The sequence below is a fragment of the Harpia harpyja genome, chromosome W (genome assembly GCF_026419915.1).
Source record: "Harpia harpyja isolate bHarHar1 chromosome W, bHarHar1 primary haplotype, whole genome shotgun sequence".
Lineage (NCBI taxonomy): Eukaryota > Metazoa > Chordata > Aves > Accipitriformes > Accipitridae > Harpia > Harpia harpyja.
This window is the reverse complement of record NC_068968.1, coordinates 7,262,738-7,281,166: the sequence shown is the minus strand read 5'-3', so window position 1 is coordinate 7,281,166 and position 18,429 is coordinate 7,262,738. Positions and strand designations below refer to the sequence as shown.

At 43.6% G+C, this 18,429-nt stretch overlaps 1 protein-coding gene across 1 annotated transcript in view; it reads left to right on the top strand.

The window, feature by feature from the left end:
• LOC128136074 (small conductance calcium-activated potassium channel protein 2-like) overlaps nucleotides 1-18,429 on the top strand; it is a 127,989-nt gene that overhangs the window by 75,836 nt on the left and 33,724 nt on the right. The gene's annotated exons all lie outside the window — the stretch shown is intronic.

Genomic DNA, 18,429 nt, shown 5'->3' with positions numbered 1-18,429 from the left:
GTAAAAAATGGAAGGGAAAATAATAATAATAATAATAATAATAACAACAACAACAATAATAGAATATAGAAAACAAGTGATGCACAATGCAATTGCTCACCACCCGCTGACCAATGCCCAGCCAATCCCCGAGCCGCGGCCAACTCCCCCCAGTTTATATACTGGGCATCCCCCAACAGAAGGATCCTCTGAGAGGCCGGGCAAGGTAGACAGCCGTTTAATCTTCTCTGCGTTCACAGTGGCTACAATAAAGGGCCACCAGTACCCTTTTGTGTCCTTGAAGTGCCCTCTCCTGAGGTAGTCTATGCCAAGGATACACTGGGCATCTGGGCAAGTCACAATAGGGTGCTTTTCCCACTTGTCCCCCGTTAAGCTCACCTCAGCCTCTAGACAGATAACTGTTGGCATCCCCCTGTCACTCCAGAGATCCAGATGGGTTCTGTGCCCTTTTACCCTGATGGCATTAGGGTATGCTGTGCACCAGTGTCCACCAAAGCCTTATATTTTTTTGGGTCTGATGTGCCAGGCCATCGAATCCATACAGTCCAGTAAACCTGGTCATCCCTTTCCTTCACCTGGCTGGAGGCAGGGCCCCTCTATTCCTGGTCAGAGCATTCATTACCTATCTCCTGGAACTGCAAACCAGAAATCCCTTTATCAGGATCAGAAGTATGATCAGCCCTTCCACTGTGTCTGGGGAGTTGCTCCACAGAAAACAGAGCAGTCATCTTCCTGGATGGACCCTTTTTGTCTGCTGTTTTTCCTCACAGTGGGCTTCCAGGTTTGTGGTAGGTGCACTGTTCCACTTTCTCATGTCCTCCTCATGGTTGCACAGCTAGAACCACAGGGTGGCATGCAGCATGCATACATGGTTCCCTTTTTCTTGAGCAGAAAAAGGCTGACTCCATGTGCTATGCTTGATAGCTGAGATGCTGGACTGTAGGGACAAGGAGGAAGACATATTCTCTTTGAATTGCTGGAACTGTTGAGACAGTTTCTCCACAGCTGAGATGTAGGCCCATAGGGTCAGGGAAGAAGAGAGATTCTCTTTGAATTGCTGGAGCTGACAGGCCAGTTTATCCACCATTGGTGCCTCAATGTCTGTCCAGTCCATTATTGCCAGGGTGCTCGCATACAATGTCAATATGTTCCAGTACAAACTTCCAACATATGGACCGCATGCACTGGACATCATCTGGATCTTTGGAGGCCTGGTTGTTTTCCAGGTTGCTGTAGATGACCTCCACCACCGCTAAGTCCCTAAGATACTGGACACCTTCCTCAACAGTGGTCCACTTGCCTTGGTATTTTACAAGGTCTTCCTTGAGGGGATACCTTGCCTTCATGCTCAACAGGAGCTGCTTCCAGAGGCTGCAGATTGTTGCTCCTCTTCCAATCCCTTTGTCAGTTCCCCAGTCCCTAGCAAGGGATCCCAGTTGCTGTACTTCCCTACCCTCCAGTTCCTCACTGTTGATTCCAGTATCCCAGCACTGGAGCAACGAGGTGATAATTTGCTTGCCTGGCTGGCGGTCATAATCTTTCCGCATATCTTACAGCTCACTCAGGGATAGGGATCAGGTATTTTCCAACTTGTTTATGATTTCTGTCTCTTCCCTCTCCTGTTATTGCAGCTGCTCTGCTGCAGAACAGGCTGCTGCTTCTGATTCTTCCTCCTGCTCCTTCTCAGGAGGAGCTTCTTCTTCCCTTACTAACCAAGTTGACCTCTGCTTCCATTGTTTTTTCTTGACTACAGAAGTGACTGTTATAGTTGAGGGTTGGGTCTCTGGCTTAGCCACAGTGTCCGTTTGTATGTCCTCAGGTCCAGAGACCCTCTCGTCCCTTTGAGGTTGCTGGACACAGGCTCAGTACACGTAGACCTGCATTGAGAGTTCCACTCGTTTGAGAGACCATGTCGAGTTAAATAACACTCTTTGTTGTCCTATGTTTTTAATTATGTAGGGTCCAGTATTATGAATGTGAGGAGACAGTTTGATGGGGGGCTGAGTTGGTAAATTTAGTTGTTTGATTTCAATCCTGAATTGAAGGCCTAGGTCAGAATGAGAGTTGAAGTCTGTCCACAAACACATTATGTGTGCTGAATGAGATATAGTAAAAATATACCAACATTCGTGTTTAAAAGGACAGGTATGTATGTTGTGTCTTCCCTCGGTGTAGTTTACAATGATGTGTAAAGTTGATGTCATACATCTAGTGTGATTTTTCAATTCAGCATCCTATTGAAATGGTATCTCCCTTAGTTCCTTTCAAAGATGGAATTTGTTGATTTTCATTTTTGTCATTAATCATCCATTCATGCCTGCAAAACGTGATGTTATTGTGTAGTGTTGTCACAGATAAATTTAGATCGGGCATAGGTGTGTCAAAAAAGTATGCATGCATCAGTCCATGGCCACCCTGTCATACACGAGCTCCATAAGTCACGTTCGCTAATCATAAAATCAAACAATAATTCCACACCACGTCTACCCCAGAAGCAGAGTGCGAGTACGGGTTGTGTGAAAGTGAAATTGTAGCGGCAGTCTGGTTCTGAGATCTTATGGCAAGATTTCTCATTGGTTTTTAGTTTAGAAAAGTTAGTGTAGTATATTTTGATTTCTGTGGGTTTTTCGTGGGTAGACCCATTGATTGCCCAACACCCTGTTTTTATTTCCTCTCCTGGTAAGGCCTGAAGTGATAGTATTTGTTGAATGTTGTTACTATTGTGAGATAGCCTAAATCATTTTACATCTAATGTCTCCCATTTCCATGTATCTTTTCGATCTGCCTCATCTCCATGTATCACCAAGGTAGCAAGGTTCAGGTTTGCCTTATTTTCTGGTGTCATTCCAATGTTTCCAGTATAATTTAGTAGTGCATGGTCCCAAAGGTCTTGTGTCTGGACCAAAGGAATTATACTTATCCCAATTAAGAGAAAAATTGAGATTAATCTGGGGATAAACTGCCATAGTAGTTGTTGCCATTGATACAGATCCATTTTCTCCTGTAAAAGAAAAGAAAGAAAAGTTTCAGTGGGGAAGGCCAAATGGGTTATCCCTTTGTGATGCAGGATAAATCCACCTAGCACTGATTCTATGTCTTGCACCATGGTTATCAGTAGCTTCCCAAGCAAGTGGGCCACGAAGAACATCTTTCACATCTAATGTCGCCATCCACAGGTGTGCGGCTGCTTGCAAAGTAGCTGTTAAGTTTGCAATGTTTGGTACAGCAGCTGTTAGCGGGGCTGTATTGGCATTCAAGCCCTGATAATCAATTGTTAAACACCACCTCCCATCCGGTTTACAGACTGGCCAGACAGATGAATTATATGAGGAATGAGTTCTAGAGATGATTTGTCTTTTCTCTAAATCTGTTATTACCTCTGAAATTCTGTTTCGTGCCACAGCAGAAATAGGGTATTGTGGCACATTAGTGATCTTTGAATCAGGAAGTGCAGGGGCTGCACGGAGTACACGCACTGTAGCCTCCTGTTTTTTGTCAGGGTTAGGGTTTGAACCGAATGACCACACACTACCATCCGGCAGGTGCCAGGTTTGCCCGTTCAAAACATCAAAGCCTAAAATATTTTAATTGTGATTCTTGATAGCAAAGTGAGTAGATAACATATGCTTCTCGCCCGGGACCAATAAATTTACTTTTGCGGTTTGACAGAGAACACTTGTTCCATTTACTCCGGTGATTTTAACTCTTTGCCATCCAGGTCGTACACCCAGCTTCTCAGCATCTTGTGTTAAGATTGAAATTTGTGTTCTGTATCTATTAGGAATTTCACTAATTGTTGTTGAGGACCAATTGGGATCAAAATGTATGGGCCATTGTTATCTATCCATTGATAAGATTCCACTTGCTAGACCAACAGACCCAATTGTCATCCGGGCACAACTAGTTTTTTGTTTCCGAATCTTTGGGAGAAAAAGGGTTATTCCTCCCTCTCGGAGGAGGGGTAGGTGTCTGAGTATTTGGAATATTTCCTTTCTGAGTGTCATCATTATATTTTTGAAGTGTATGAATTAGACTCTGAATAGCACTGGCGCTCTGTCTTTGAATTGCAGCTCTAGGGATACCTAGTGACAATGCTTGGTTGTCTAATTCTCTCTACTTCTGAGTTTTGGATTGGTGATCAGTGGGTTCCTGTGGGGGGTTATCTTGGGTTGATTGTTTAAGTTGCCTAACATTACGACTTGTCTTTTTGGTTTCATCTGATAAATCATCCCAACCCATTTCTCACCCATGATTTATGATGTCATGCATTAATGTAGCCCAGGTAGGGAGATTTCTTTGCACTAGGGCCTCTTCATCGTCAGCAGCTTCTCTTACAGCCAAAAGGGCATTAAAGTCTGCGTCTCTCCTGATTTCATCTCTTTTTGCAATGAGGTAGGGTTTAAGTACAGCAGGGGCTCCCTTAATTAGAGGCTTTAGCATGTCAGGATCCACAATTGCTGATATGGGAACATTAAGAGGGCCGCGTTCATGCATGGCCTGGATACAAGCAGCTTTTATAATAGCTGTAGAGAGCTCGTTCATGGATTTAATAGGTATTAATAGAGTCTCTCCTCTCTCTAAAACATCTATTCCACCAGCCCAGTATGCCACTCTACTTGTTATCGAGTGGGGATTGTCTGGGGGTGCGGGTCCAGCATTTAAAAAGACACCAGGGCCCCAAAATCCATTGGCTTCATCTCCATTAAGTAAAATTCTATCTCCCCCAGTTAGACACACTTGCCATAGGTATTCAGTTTCAGTTTCACCTGGCTTACTGCCGTAGTGTTCTTGTAAATTGGCCATTTGAATTGGATCGAATGGGGTTGTTTTTCAGGTATGATCCCCTGCTCTACCCTGAGGTCCAGTGGTTTCCTCTGTTTTTATGATGGGCCTGGACTCATATTCAGGGGGGTTTAAAGGTAATGGAGTATCTGGAGGATTATCTTGTTTTACATAGTCATCATCAGGGTCGCCCCATAAGTTTCCATCCCATTCTTCAGGGGATACAATTAGTTTTCTAATTTGTACAACGTCAGGGGGGTGGGGAGCTTGCATAAGCATCATTTCAACCCTTTCCTCTAGCTTCTGTTTTTTCTCTTTTTCTTCCTTTAACTGTTTCTGCAGCTACTCAATTTTCAAGGATAGTAGTAAATCAGTTGTTTTTCTGCCTTCCATTTCTTCCCTTAGGTCTTTTTCTCTTTTAGTCCTAAACCGATAGGCTGCTTCTAAGCAGGTGCCTAACATTTTGCAAATGATTCCCTTTCCTTTTTCATCCTTCATATTGCCTCTGTCTGACTTTAGTTCTTCTTCCACGGATTTCCAATTATGCCAGTTATCACGAACCCATTCATCAGAAAATTTGGGACTCGGACTAATTCCATGTTTTTGTAAGTAATCAGTGACACTACTTGCCATCCTGCCGACTACGCCAATTTGTCATGGGGGGAATTAAAAATGAGAGAGAGGGGTTCGGATCACTTAAAGAATCACCTCCAATTGTATTAGCAATAGAAAAATAATTTAATAGAAATTTGTATAAAAGTGCAACTTCACAGAATTTGATGGCAAGGTTCACTCTATTACTTAGTACACGGATGAAATGTGCTCAGGAAAATTAAATCAGAATCAAACTAAACTTATGTATATAGGGACTGAAAACGTAATAGGGTAAAAGGGAATGTGGGAAAGGGTAAGGGAGACCCTCCTGTTGAGTCACGAGGTTCAGAGAAGACCCCCTTGCTTTCTAAACTCCTGTCGGAGTCTAGGTGCAGCTGGATCGACTCCTAGTCCCAGACTTGGTCAATGGTTTATATCTAAAGAGATTATGAGTATAATAGCAGCCTGAGATTCATTCACAGTTGAATAAAAATCATGACAGTAATTTAAGTATAAATTTGAAAGTATTAACTTATAATATATCTTCTATAACTTACTTAACAGCTTATAATATACTTCTATAACTTAATATCTTATACTTGCTATAACTTACTTATTATAGACTATTCAGGTTAGTACACGCGTGTGCATAAAGACACTAAAAGAAATACATGTAAGAGAATAAAAGAGAGTAAAAGAGAGAGAAAAAGAGGTATACCTGTTAAAAATTCCCCTCGAGGTCAGTGAAAATATTCATGTCGAATGCTTCGGCATCTTTCTCAACAGGCAAAGGGTCGAGCCTCAAGGAGCGAAGAGAATCAGCCCAGGTCGTGTCGGCTTTCGGTGACAGACCTCTGATTTTCACAAACAGGAAAGTTTGTGAGATCTGAGAGGCATCCCACTCAGAGGGAGATGCTGGTCACAGCCTGCTGCAGTCCAGGAGAGCTCAAAGGGCCTCGCTTAGTACCGCTGTTTATAGGTTCAGGAGATGATTGACTTTTGTCATCAACAAATTTCTAGAATCCCAGCTGCGCTGGAAAATTCTGAGACTGTTGGAGAATAACTCAAAACATAGATACGGGATGCTCCAAGATTGTCAGGGGAGGATTGTAATGTCTCAAGGTTGTTATGAGAGAGAACTGGCTGTAGGTTGTTATGAGAAATGGCTATCTCTACTGTCCCCCCGCCTCTGCCGGGCAGCAGGAGTCCTTGAGACACACAGCATATCTCCCTGTCTTAGCTGTGTAAGAGTTCTTGGCACAGTCAAGGGTCGCTTAACTGCCCGACTCATTACACTTATGCTAAGGCCTAGAGAGCCTTCCCGAGTTCATAAATCAGCCTGGAGAGGGGGAAAGAAATGCACCACTACACCCTTTTGTCCCTTTGAGGTTGCTGGACACAGGCTCAGTACATGTAGGCAAGGCCCCAACACAGTGCTAGAAGTTGTGTCTCTCTGGTATAGGCAAGGAATGTTTAGACTAAAGTCAAGGATTTTTCAGCTTCTGATGCCCAGCCAGCAAGAAGTCTGGAGGGGCACAAGAAGTTGGGAGGGGACACAGCCAGGGCAGCTGACCCAAACTGGCCAAAGGGGTATTCCATACCATGTGATGTCATGCCTAGTATATAAACTGGGGGGAGTGGGGCTGGGAGGGATCGCTGCTCAGGAACTAACTGGTGTGGAATGATTGCTGGAGGTGACTTATCGATATGACACCCCCCCCTTAAGGGAAGGTGAACCTCCAGGGTGGAATGCAGTGGATATGCAAAAAATCTGTTCCATAATAATTCCCTAAGCAACATAGCCTGCAACCTTAGATGTTAGCAGCACCAGGGGAGCTTGGTATGTTGACTCTGAGAAGTAACATGGAGGGTGAAGCGGAGTGGAGACGCCGCGGCCAGGCTCTGTGATCACAGGAATAGGGAACTGGAACAATAGAAACAAGACCAGTAGGTCCCTGCACTGAATCCACTGAAGCAAGAAGGTGAAATAATGGGGGTTCTGTTGACCTACTGCCCTACTTCTGATTTATATCACATGTGCCCCTTTCTGGGTTACTGACACGCAACATCATGTCCTTTGGGTGAACTTTGTTCATTATAATATCATTATAATACCAAAACACACCTCCATCCCAAAAACTACCTGGCTCCGAGGTGCGACCACCCCTCACTGAGCATGCATTCTGAATTTTCTCTAGCATATACCTTTTAAAAGCAAAGTGAGAGAACTTTATACCAATCAAAGTAAAGGTATGTATGACTAGAGTCACTCAAGCTCCACCTAAAAAATAAGAAAATATAAAAGGGCTTAAGAGAGGAGGAATGTTAGGGAAGACACCATCATAGACAAGTCGGGAGGACATCGCTGACTTCTGGGATCAGTCGACAGGCTGAACTTCTCTCCCCCCCCATAGGGACGCCTATTGGGTAAGATTCGAACCCTCAGTTATACCGAGTGCTTCCCCAGGAAACTTAGAAATCTCTATAGAGTTTTTCCATAATTTAGCGTGCTTGTAGTCGACTGTATTATTATTTGCATGTGCTTTGCAGACAGTGTATTTATCACCGTCAATCCAAAAGAACCTGTACTGTTGCTTTAATAAACTGCACTGCTCATTAATCTAGCCATGATAGTTCGTTAATGCAACCAAACTCCCTGAGTCTGGTAATTCTCGTGCGTTGAACGTGGCTAACCTGAGAGTGCAGTATGCTATTAGTGCATCCATCATCGTGATAGTTCAACATATTGAATGCAACTGGACTTACAGCGTTGAATTGGACATCACCCAGAAATTAAACCTAGCCGCCCCCAGCTCCTCTGACATCTGAGGACAAGCTGGAATGCAAGGGGGTTTATTTTCTGCCAAACTTCGTTACGCTTTAATGCAACAACTGGGCGTTGGTCAGCGGGTGGTGAGCAATTGCATTGTGCATCACTTGTTTTGTATATTCCAATCCTTTTATTATCATTATTGTTATTATTTTCATTATTAGTTTCTTCCTTTCTGTTCTATTAAACTGTTCTTATCTCAACCCATGAGTTTTACATTATTTTTTTTTGCCAATTCTCTCCCCCATCCCACTGGGTGGGGGGAAGTGAGTGAGCGGCTGCATGGTGCTTAGTTGCTGGCTGGGGTTAAACCACGACAGATAGTAAATGCAACAGTGGTTTAACAAGATTCAATGGCAAGGTTCACTTGATATTTACTGCATAGAGGACAGGGTCAGACAAAACTGTCAGGGAGACTCTCCCATTGAGTCATGAGGTTCAGAGTAGACCCCCTTGCGTTCTAAACTTCTTCTCAGAGAGGAGTCTAGGTGCGGCTGGATCCACTCCTAGTCCCAGACTTGGTCAACGGTTTATGTCTAAAGGATTATATATGCACAATCAATCCTTTATATCACTTAGCTAAGATTTCAAAGTTTAGCATGCTATTAATCACTTACCGAGAATCTGTTGCAGCAAGGACTCTCTCAACCTCAAGGATTAACCTTGAGAGGCGTCCCTACTCAAGGGGAGATCTTGGCGTGCAGCCCGCTGCTGTGCAGGAATGCTCAACAGGCCCTGGGCTGTCCACTATTTATGGGGTAAGATAATTGACTTATAGTCATATTTGCATACTGACTACAGGTGTTAGCTTCTTCCAAATTTGGCTTGAGTCGGACATTGACCAGCACTGTGGTTAGGTGGGCATATTGTTCAAATTAGCCCTTGGCTATTGTATTGTTATCTGTCTTCCCCAAATCCACTTAGAGCTGAATGCAGCCATCACGATCAGAACACCACTGGTGGTTATCACTTGAGCAGGATTATGGGAAATACAGATCAGGTTGCGGGGGGGGAACACACCGCCACACTCCACCCTGTGACTATAGTCAATTCATCTTACCTTCACAGAGTGGTGGTACAGTCACCTCTTGCCTCTGTGCCATTGTTACGGATGCACGACTAACCAAATCCAACAGGTGTTAAAACTCGGATTTATTCTTCAGCAAAAGTTAGTTAGAAGTCCGGTAACATTTTATAAAACCACAGGCTCAATGATGTAAAGAGAATTAATACTACACGGCCGACTTAAGAATTCCCAAGATTTAAAGTGATGGCTCAAAACGCGCGTATCACTCACCTAAAAGCTGAGGGCTCTCTCCCTCGAGGAGTTACCTCGGGCGGTGCCCCGACCCAAGGGGGAGTCCCCGACTGCAGACCTGCTGCTCCGAGGAGGACTGCCAACGTGTCCTCCGGCGGGACCCCGTTTATACCCCTGTTGAATCTGACCTGTGGTCATTTAATTCTATTGGCCAGGAGGGTCACCTCGGTGTACCTGGCGCATCTCGATTGGCCAGTTCAAATTTCAACCTGCAGCCTCCAGGGTTTCCTTCCCCTTCTCCCTTCCTGGAGAAGTTTCGTTTCCTGCTGGCAGGATGGGGGGGGGTGGGATGTACTGCCACAGCCATAAATACTATATTGATAGTTTGTGCACTTACAGATCCATGGTAAGTAGATAGTGAAGCACTGCTATTTGCTATGTATTAGCTTGTATGTTTTGGGTGGTTGGAGTTGGCTTATTTGCTTTAACATGTACCAAACCTTTATATACAAAATAATTATAAGCAACAGACATATTAAAGTTAGAGTTAGTAAAATCACGACTGGGTTAAGCATGAAATTAAAAACTCCCATTTATGTCGGTGACCATCCAAGAAGAGTTTCCCACCAATGGTGCTCTCCGTCCTTCTTCATTCTTTCCAAGACATGGTGTATATCTCTTCTGTATCATGATGAATGATGATTTAGGGGTTTTTGTCCATTGTTTTGGACATGTTCCAGCAGTTGACACAGGTCATCGTGTTGTAGTAGTTTCTTCACCAATGTAAGATTCATTCCGATGGGGGTAGACAATAAATCTTGACTCAATGTATAATTAGATTGTAACAATTGATAAGACGTAACAGGAGCTGAATAATTAAAGTTGCATCCCATAATTTTAGTAAAGTTGCAAACACAAATATTTGAGTGATTACTTGTATCTACAATAATGTTATCTATGAATATAAGATCACAAAGGGTTCTCATACAAACACATCCTTTTCCAATATATACAAGTACAGTTTCAGGGGTTTCGTCAGGATGTATTTCAAAATGACAAACATTTTGTTCAGTGTCAAGATAAATGTCTTGGGCTTTGATGGTGTTACTCTCACAAATAAATCCTTGTTGTTCCCGTACAACACGTGTTAACATCAATAGTTTGCCTTTTGTTTTCGTTTTGTTGGGCCCATACTCTATGTTCTAATGGATAGAGTATAGCTCCATTGTGATTTAATCCTAGTGCAATGACTGGGTATATGGTGCATACCGAAGTATTGTGTATTGTTAAGACAAAAAGCTATGACCTTATTGTTGATGGGGTCATAAGTAAAATTGACTAAATACCACCAAGATTGGAATTCTTTTTCAAATTTAGTTGCATTATCCCAAATTACCTTTTGAATTTCAGTGGGTAAGATGCCCTCTTCACCTTCTCTTATAATTGCTGATACCATAGATTGCATCCACAGTTGAGCTTGGATATAGCTAAGAGCCAGAGAAACATTATTTTGGGCTGCACCAAGTGCATCCACAATCAATTGGTGGTCCCTTTCATTAATTCTATCCCACTGAGGCAATATATCAGATAAAAGCCATTGGTTAGTTCCCAATGCTAATAGAGAAGACTGCAATGGGTGTTCTAATTTGTTTAAATCACTTGTGCTCAGTTTATAGTAACATGAACACAGCATTTCCATTTGCCATCCTGTGGGGTGCTGTAAGAGAAAATAGAGACTTGTTTCGGTGGGGAGAGTCTGAACAGGTTACCCCGTTAAAAAGAAGGAAAAATCCATTGTGCACTAATTCTATGTTTTGCACCACTGCTATCGGTAGCTTCCCAGGCAAGTGGGCCACAAGGTTTAAAGTCATAAGCACAGTACCAATGGATAGTAGATTGACGATCACAGGCTGTCCTGCCTGTAACATCAGATATTCTCTTTTCCCAGTAAGTGGAGTGCTAAGCTTAGTTTTTACAAAGAATGCTCACTTTACAGGGCTTCCAGTGGGCCTGTATTGATTATTTAATTATTGGAGTACTTTGGGAAGTCTTGTATCCCATTGAGCTTCATGTGGTTTGAGATTCCTTTTCAATAAGCCATTAGCTCTTTCTACCACCCCATTTGATTGAGGGTAGTATGGGGTGTGGAATACTCATTTAATTCCCTCTTGTTTTGCCCAACCTTGCACTTCCTTACATGAAAAATGTGAGCCATTATCACTTTGGATAACATCAGGAGTGGGTAGATTTGAGAAACAAAACGATAGCCCTCGCACTGTATTATTTCACCCATTGGCTTTCCGACACTTAGTTGCCACGAGCAAGCCGGAGACTACTTCCACCCCTTTGAGGATGTATCGATATCCCACAGAGGATTTGAATGGTCTGATATAATCAATTTGCCATGTAGACCATAAAGTTTTCCCTCCATTGATGTGTAGCAGTGTGCTTTAGCAGGGTGATCTGCTTGTAATTTCAATCTACACTGGGGACATTCTGTAAGAAGTTTCACAAGTTTGTTTATAGGCCAGCCTTTACTCTGTGAAGCAAAGTAAAGGGCTTCTTTACCTGTGTGGCCTAGGTTTTGATGTAACCATTCTCCCAATCGATATCACTCAGGATTTAAGGTGACTTTCCTAATTTTAGTTAGCTCATCTACCTTTTGATTCCACTTTGTGGCTGGTTGATTATCCTTAGCATGAGCTTTTACCCATCCCATCTTGAAAGGTGTTTTCCTGGCTATATCTAGTAATAATTGCCAATCTTTGCTTCTCCAAACTGGGTATCTATTTACTTCCTAATTCAAGGTTTCCCATTGACAGAGCCACTGTGTGGTACCAGCCCACACAGCATAAGAGTCTACATATATGATTTTTGCTCCATTCTGTGCTGCCAAAACAACTGCTCTTATTTCTCCTACTTGTGCACTGCCTTCACCTTCTTCTATTACTTGTTTGCCAGTGGTAATACCTAATGCAACGGCCTTATATTGCCATTTACTGTTTACCCTTTTTGCCGAAGCATCCATATGATACCGAAAAGCCGGTCAAAGAAACTCTCTAAGACTCGTTTTGGAGTTTTAGAAAGCAGGCATTCTTTATTGCAGTGCTGGATGCACAGGGGATAGTTCCACCTAGCGTGCATACCACAGCTTTAGCACTAACAGGTTATATAGAATAACTAATTGCATATTAATCAGATTAGTATACATATACATAAAAATAATTGCAACTGATTATCTTAGTACTGCCTACATCCGATCATGCGCACTGAAGGATCCATTTGAGTCAAAGGGCTGCTTTTGCGACCACCAACACATTTGAAGTTCTTGCTGGCTGTCCTTGAAGTCTTTATTCTTGTCCTTGTTCTTTGATCTTGAAGCTTAACGCAGTTTCAATCACGTGTGGTCAGTTTCAACATTGTTCTCATCTAGCGTACAGGAACATCTAGTCATAAGAGCAAAGAACTGCAAAACTTAGGAGTAACTACCTCTAGTAGTTAATTGCTTGGCTATACTTTTGTCTATTGTTTCAATCATAGTGTTAGTATAAGATTTCTAATAATTATTTACCAAATCTCACTTTTACAGTCACCTAGCAGCAAACCAGTTTCCACGGCTGGTACAAAATATTAAAACCATCAAAATATTTAGACATACCATACAGAATGTATGGAAAGATGCTATCACATAAACCAAATGTTTTCTGTTGGTATACCCTCAGTGAGGGGTGGTGCATCCAGAATGGGTGAAGGTTTAAAAGGTTGTTATAACGCTAAAGGGTCTGTGTTTATGGGCATCTGTAACTTGGTTTGAGAGACTGAAAGAGTTAATGTCTCAAACATTGTGGTGGGGCAAGTTCTGCTTAAAGACAAACCCTGCACAGCAAGGAACCAAGGTGAAAAGCCCACCAGCTCAGACATCAGCAACAGGAGGGGGAGGGCGTGCTGGAGGGTGCGCAGCTCCCTGTTCTGATAAGCTGTTCTGATACAAAGATCAAACAATGGCCATGTCTGCAGGGAAGGAGAAGTTACTCCCCAAATGACCCCCAAGCCCAAAGGCTCACAAACTGCTCATTAGCCAGACGGAGTTCCGGTGCCCGCCTGCAGGAGGGGCAAGGATGATAAAAGGACATAAACTGAAGCCCCAGGTGCACAAGCCCACCGGAACTGGACCCCTCGGCTGACTGGACCCATGCTGGACCCAGGACCGGTGAAATCTTTCTCTCTTCTTTTTTCTCTCTCTGTCTTCTTCTCTCTCTCTTTCCCTTTTCCACAGTCCCTACACCTCATCTGTTTCAAGACATAAACCGTTGACCAAGTCTGGGAATAAGAGTAGATCCAGCCTGAGGAGTTGTCTAGAAAGCAAGGGGGTCTGCTCTGAACCTCGTGACTCAACGGGAGGAATCTCCTTATTCCCTGAATTGATGTATATGGTTACCCTGGTTACATGGTTTACAGAAGTAGTCTTATGCCAATTCCTGTTGTGAGAAACCCTGCCACCTACTATCATGCCTCCCCAGTTCAGTTTGCTTCTGTCATGAATAAAATCTTTAACTGATTGTTTGGTGTCGTTTCACCTTAATTTAGCCCGAGGGAGTTTCGAATTCAACACGACTCCCTGGTCTGTCCAGTCTGGGTCGTGACATTTGGAAACCTTAGTGTTTCCTTCAATTAATTGCATATTTTCTGCAACTCCTGTTAGGTAGGCATACCATTTTCTGATAGTGGGTTTTTGTGCAACTCCTTCTGGAGGAGCAGTTGATAGGGACCAAATAAATCAGCACTGAGAGCAAACAAGCCAACATCATGACCAGCAACAGCATAGTCAAGATAAAACCAGTTTAATAAGTGAAAGGGAAAAAAAAACCCAAACAAGTGATGCAAAGGCAGTCACTCACCACCTTTCACCAGCAGACCGATGCCCAGTCTCTGAGCAATGACTACTTTGGAAAGACTCCTTTCTTCCTTCCTCTCTCCCCACCCCCCCTTCTCCACCCCCAGTTTTATTGCTGAGCATTACTTTATATGGTATGGAATATCCCTTTGGTTAATTTGGGTGAGCTGTCCCAGCTGTGTTCCTTCCCAGCCTCTTACCCACCTCTAGCCTACTCACTGCAGGGGCAGAATGGGAAACAGAGGTGGCCTTGCTGCTGTGCAAGCATTGTTCAGCAATAGCTAAAGCATCCATGTGTTAACACTGTTTTGGTCACAAATCAAAAACACAGCACCATATGAGCTACTATGAAGAAAATTAACTCCATCCCAGCATGACCTAGTATAAACTGTTGTGATTATCATTATTTGTGTCACTGTCATCCTTAGGAGCTCCAACTGTGGACTGCTACTGCATTGTTCTAAATGCTGCAATAACAGAAAAACCTACAAAAGCTTGTATAAAGTATCTGAGAAAGACAACATTGACACCAACAGAGAATAATACAGGCAAATAGAAAAAGGAACAATTTAGTTTGGAATGATCGCTGCATTCTTTGGCAGTCCAAGAGGTTTTAGGTTTTTGTAACCATTAGGGCATAGGTGAGACTTTGAAGAACAGAATGAAGGTATTTTGCAGATATTTATAGGGAATATATTGCGAGTGAGAGAATGGGGAATTTCCTGAGAGCGTCTTTGTACTCACTCTGCATTTCTGCTCCATCATTCAGAATGAGGTCCGGAAAGGAAGAAAACTGAATTATTTCAGTGGTGGAAAGCAGGTTGCCTGGGGATTTATGAGCTAATTACCTAGTGGCACTCTGTGACCCACTGTGAGACAGTGATTTGGGGACTGGTTAAAATAATACCCTTGAGGATCCAATAGCACAGATTAACTAACCTGAGGCTTCACAGCAGCTGCAGGGGTTATTTCAACCTTGAGGCTGCAGTAGCAGCCAGGTAGTCTCTGTTGCAGAACTACTCTGTGTCTGGGAAGCAAAATTACATATACATTAACATTAGGCCTTTTTTCCTCACAGAGTGAGTGGTAAAAGCAGGTTTCATACCTAAAACATGTCCTTATGGCTTCCCAGTTGAGTTGATATATATGTAATGTGAAGACTAGATTATTCATTTAAGTTTGTTTTCTTTAAAGGAAAAAATGAACACATTCCATTAGAATGGTAAAAATAAGACAGCAAATAGCACATCAGGAAATTACATTTAGTAGTTGACTTTAACAGAAAAGGGAGGTTTTCTTATTTTTAAGGTGAAGATCTTGTGATGACGAGGAATACAGTGGCATACAGTTCTATTTATCTTAAACATGCTGAAGGAGAGGGAAGATCCTAGGTTGTTTAATTCAGCATTCACGTGACAGTTCATTATTAGATTGCTGTTTACAAACTTAAATTTAGGCCAAGGAGATAGAGATCTGCTCTACTCTCTGCTTGTCCACACATCCATTTCTGACTTCCGTATATGCTTCAGACTGATGTCTTATACAACTGCAGAGGATCAACAGGATTTGTACCCCCTATGAAAAGATTCTCTTAAAAACCAAGAGGTTTCTGCTATTTTAATAGTAATAACAGAATACTAAAATATAAAATGGCATGAATATCTGTACTACTTGTGCTATTGTTGTATCTTCTGTTTCTTTACTGTTGATGTCATTTATTTGAGTTTTATATAATAATTTATAAGTGCTTTTAAAAAGAAATAACTGTAGATTACAAGAATAGCTTTATCACCAGTGTATTGGGTATATATGGCAAGGTTTTGGGAATGGGGGAGACTGCAAGGGTGGCATCTGTGCTAGACACAGCTGGTTCCAGCTGGCTTGGCAATGGACCCACTGCAGGCCAAAGTTGAGCCAATCAGCAAAGTTGGTTGTGCCTGTGTGAAAACATATTTAAGAAAGGGCAGAAAACACTGCACAGGCAGAGGAGAAGAGAAAATGAGAGTGAGAAACAGCAGTGCAAACACCAAGGTCAGAGAAGAAGGAGAGAGAGAAGGTGCTCCAGGCACCAGAGATTCCCCTGCAGCCCGTGGAAGAGACCATGACAGACCAGGTATTCCCCTGCAGCCCATGGAGAGGTCACACAGTGGAGCAGGAGAAAAGTGTGAGAAGGAAGAAGTTGCAGAAAGGAACTGTTATGTTGTTGTGGGTTAACCCTGGTAGGTAGATAAGCACCACATAGTTGCTTGCTCATTCCACCCCCCCCCCCCAGTGGGACAGGGGAAGAGGAAAGGAAGAATAAAACCAAGAAAACTTGGGGGTCAAGATAAAACAAACAAACAAACAAACAATAAGTGAATGATAAGAGGGAAGAAAACAAAATAAGTGATACAAAAGCAATCACTCACCACCTCCCATGGGTAGACCGATGCCCAGCCAGTTCCCAAGCAAAAGATGGCTAACCCCCTAAAGCCCCTTCTTTTCCCTTTTGTTGCTGAGCATGACATTATATGATATGGAATATCTCTTTGGTTAATTCAGGTCATCTGCCCAGTTGTGTCCCCTCCCAGCCAATTGCACAACCCCTCCTCTGCTAATCTATTCACTGGGAGGACAGAGTGAGAAACAGAGAAGGCTTGATGCTGTGCAAACACTGTTCAGCAATAGAATCATAGAATCATTTAGGTTGGAAAAAACCTTTAAGATCATCGAGTCCAACCATCAATCATGCCCACTAAACCACGTCCTGAAGTGCCTTGTCTACGCGTTTTTTTGAACACCTCCAGGGATGGTGACTCCACCACTTCCCTGGGCAGCCTGTTCCAATGCCTGACAACCCTTTCAGTGAAGAAATTTTTCCTAATATCCAATCTAAACCTCCCCTGGCGCAACTTGAGGCCATTTCCTCTCATCCTATCACTAGTTACTTGATAGAAGAGACCAGTACCCACCTCACTACAACCTCCTTTCAGGTAGTTGTAGAGAGCGATAAGGTCTCCCCTCAGCCTCCTCCAGACTAAACAACCCCAGTTCCCTCAGCCGCTCCTCATAAGACTTGTGCTCCAGGCCCCTCACCAACTTGGTTGCCCTTCTCTGGACATGCTCCAGCACCTCAATGTCTTTCCTGTAGTGAGGGGCCCAAAACCGAACACAGTACTCAAGGTGCGGCCTCACCAGTGCCAAGTACAGGGGAACAATCACTTCCCTGCTCCTGCTGGCCACACTATTTCTGATGCAGGCCAAGATGCCATTGGCTGCCTTGGCCACCTGGGCACACTGCTCGCTCATATTCAGCCGGCTGTCAACCAGCACCCCCAGGTCTTTTTCTGCCAGGCAGCTTTCCAGCCACTCTTCCCCAAGGCTGTAGTGCTGCATGGGGTTGTTGTGACCCGAGTGCAGGACCCGGCACTTGGCCTTGTTGAACCTCATACGATTGGCCTCGTCCCATTGATCCAGCCTGTCCAGATCCCTCTGTAGAGCCTTCCTACCCTCGAGCAGATCAACCCTCCCTCCCAACTTGGTGTCATCTGCAAACTTACTGAGGGTGCACTCGATCCCCTCGTCCAGATAATTGATAAAGATATTAAAGAGAACTGGCCCCAACACCGAGCCCTGGGGAACACCACTTGTGACCCGCCACCAACTGGATTTAACTCCGTTCAACACAAATCCCTGGGCTTGTCTATCCAGCCAGTTTTTTACCCAGCAAAGAGTACACCTGTCTAAGCCACGAGCCGCCAGCTTCTCAAGGAGTATGCTGTGAGAGACAGTGTCAAAGGCCTTACTAAAGTCCAGGTAGACAACATCCACAGCCTTCCCCTCATCCACTAGGCGGGTCACCTGGTCATAGAAGGAGATCAGGTTGGTCAAGCAGGACCTGCCTTTCATGAACACATGCTGGCTGGGCCTGATCCCCTGGTTGTCCTGCACATGCCACGTGAGCGCACTCAAGACAAACTGTTCCATAATCTTCCCCAGTACCGAGGTCAGGCTGACAGGCCTGTAGTTCCCTGGATCCTCCTTCCGACCCTTCTTGTAAATGGGCATCACATTGGCAAGCCTCCAGTCGTC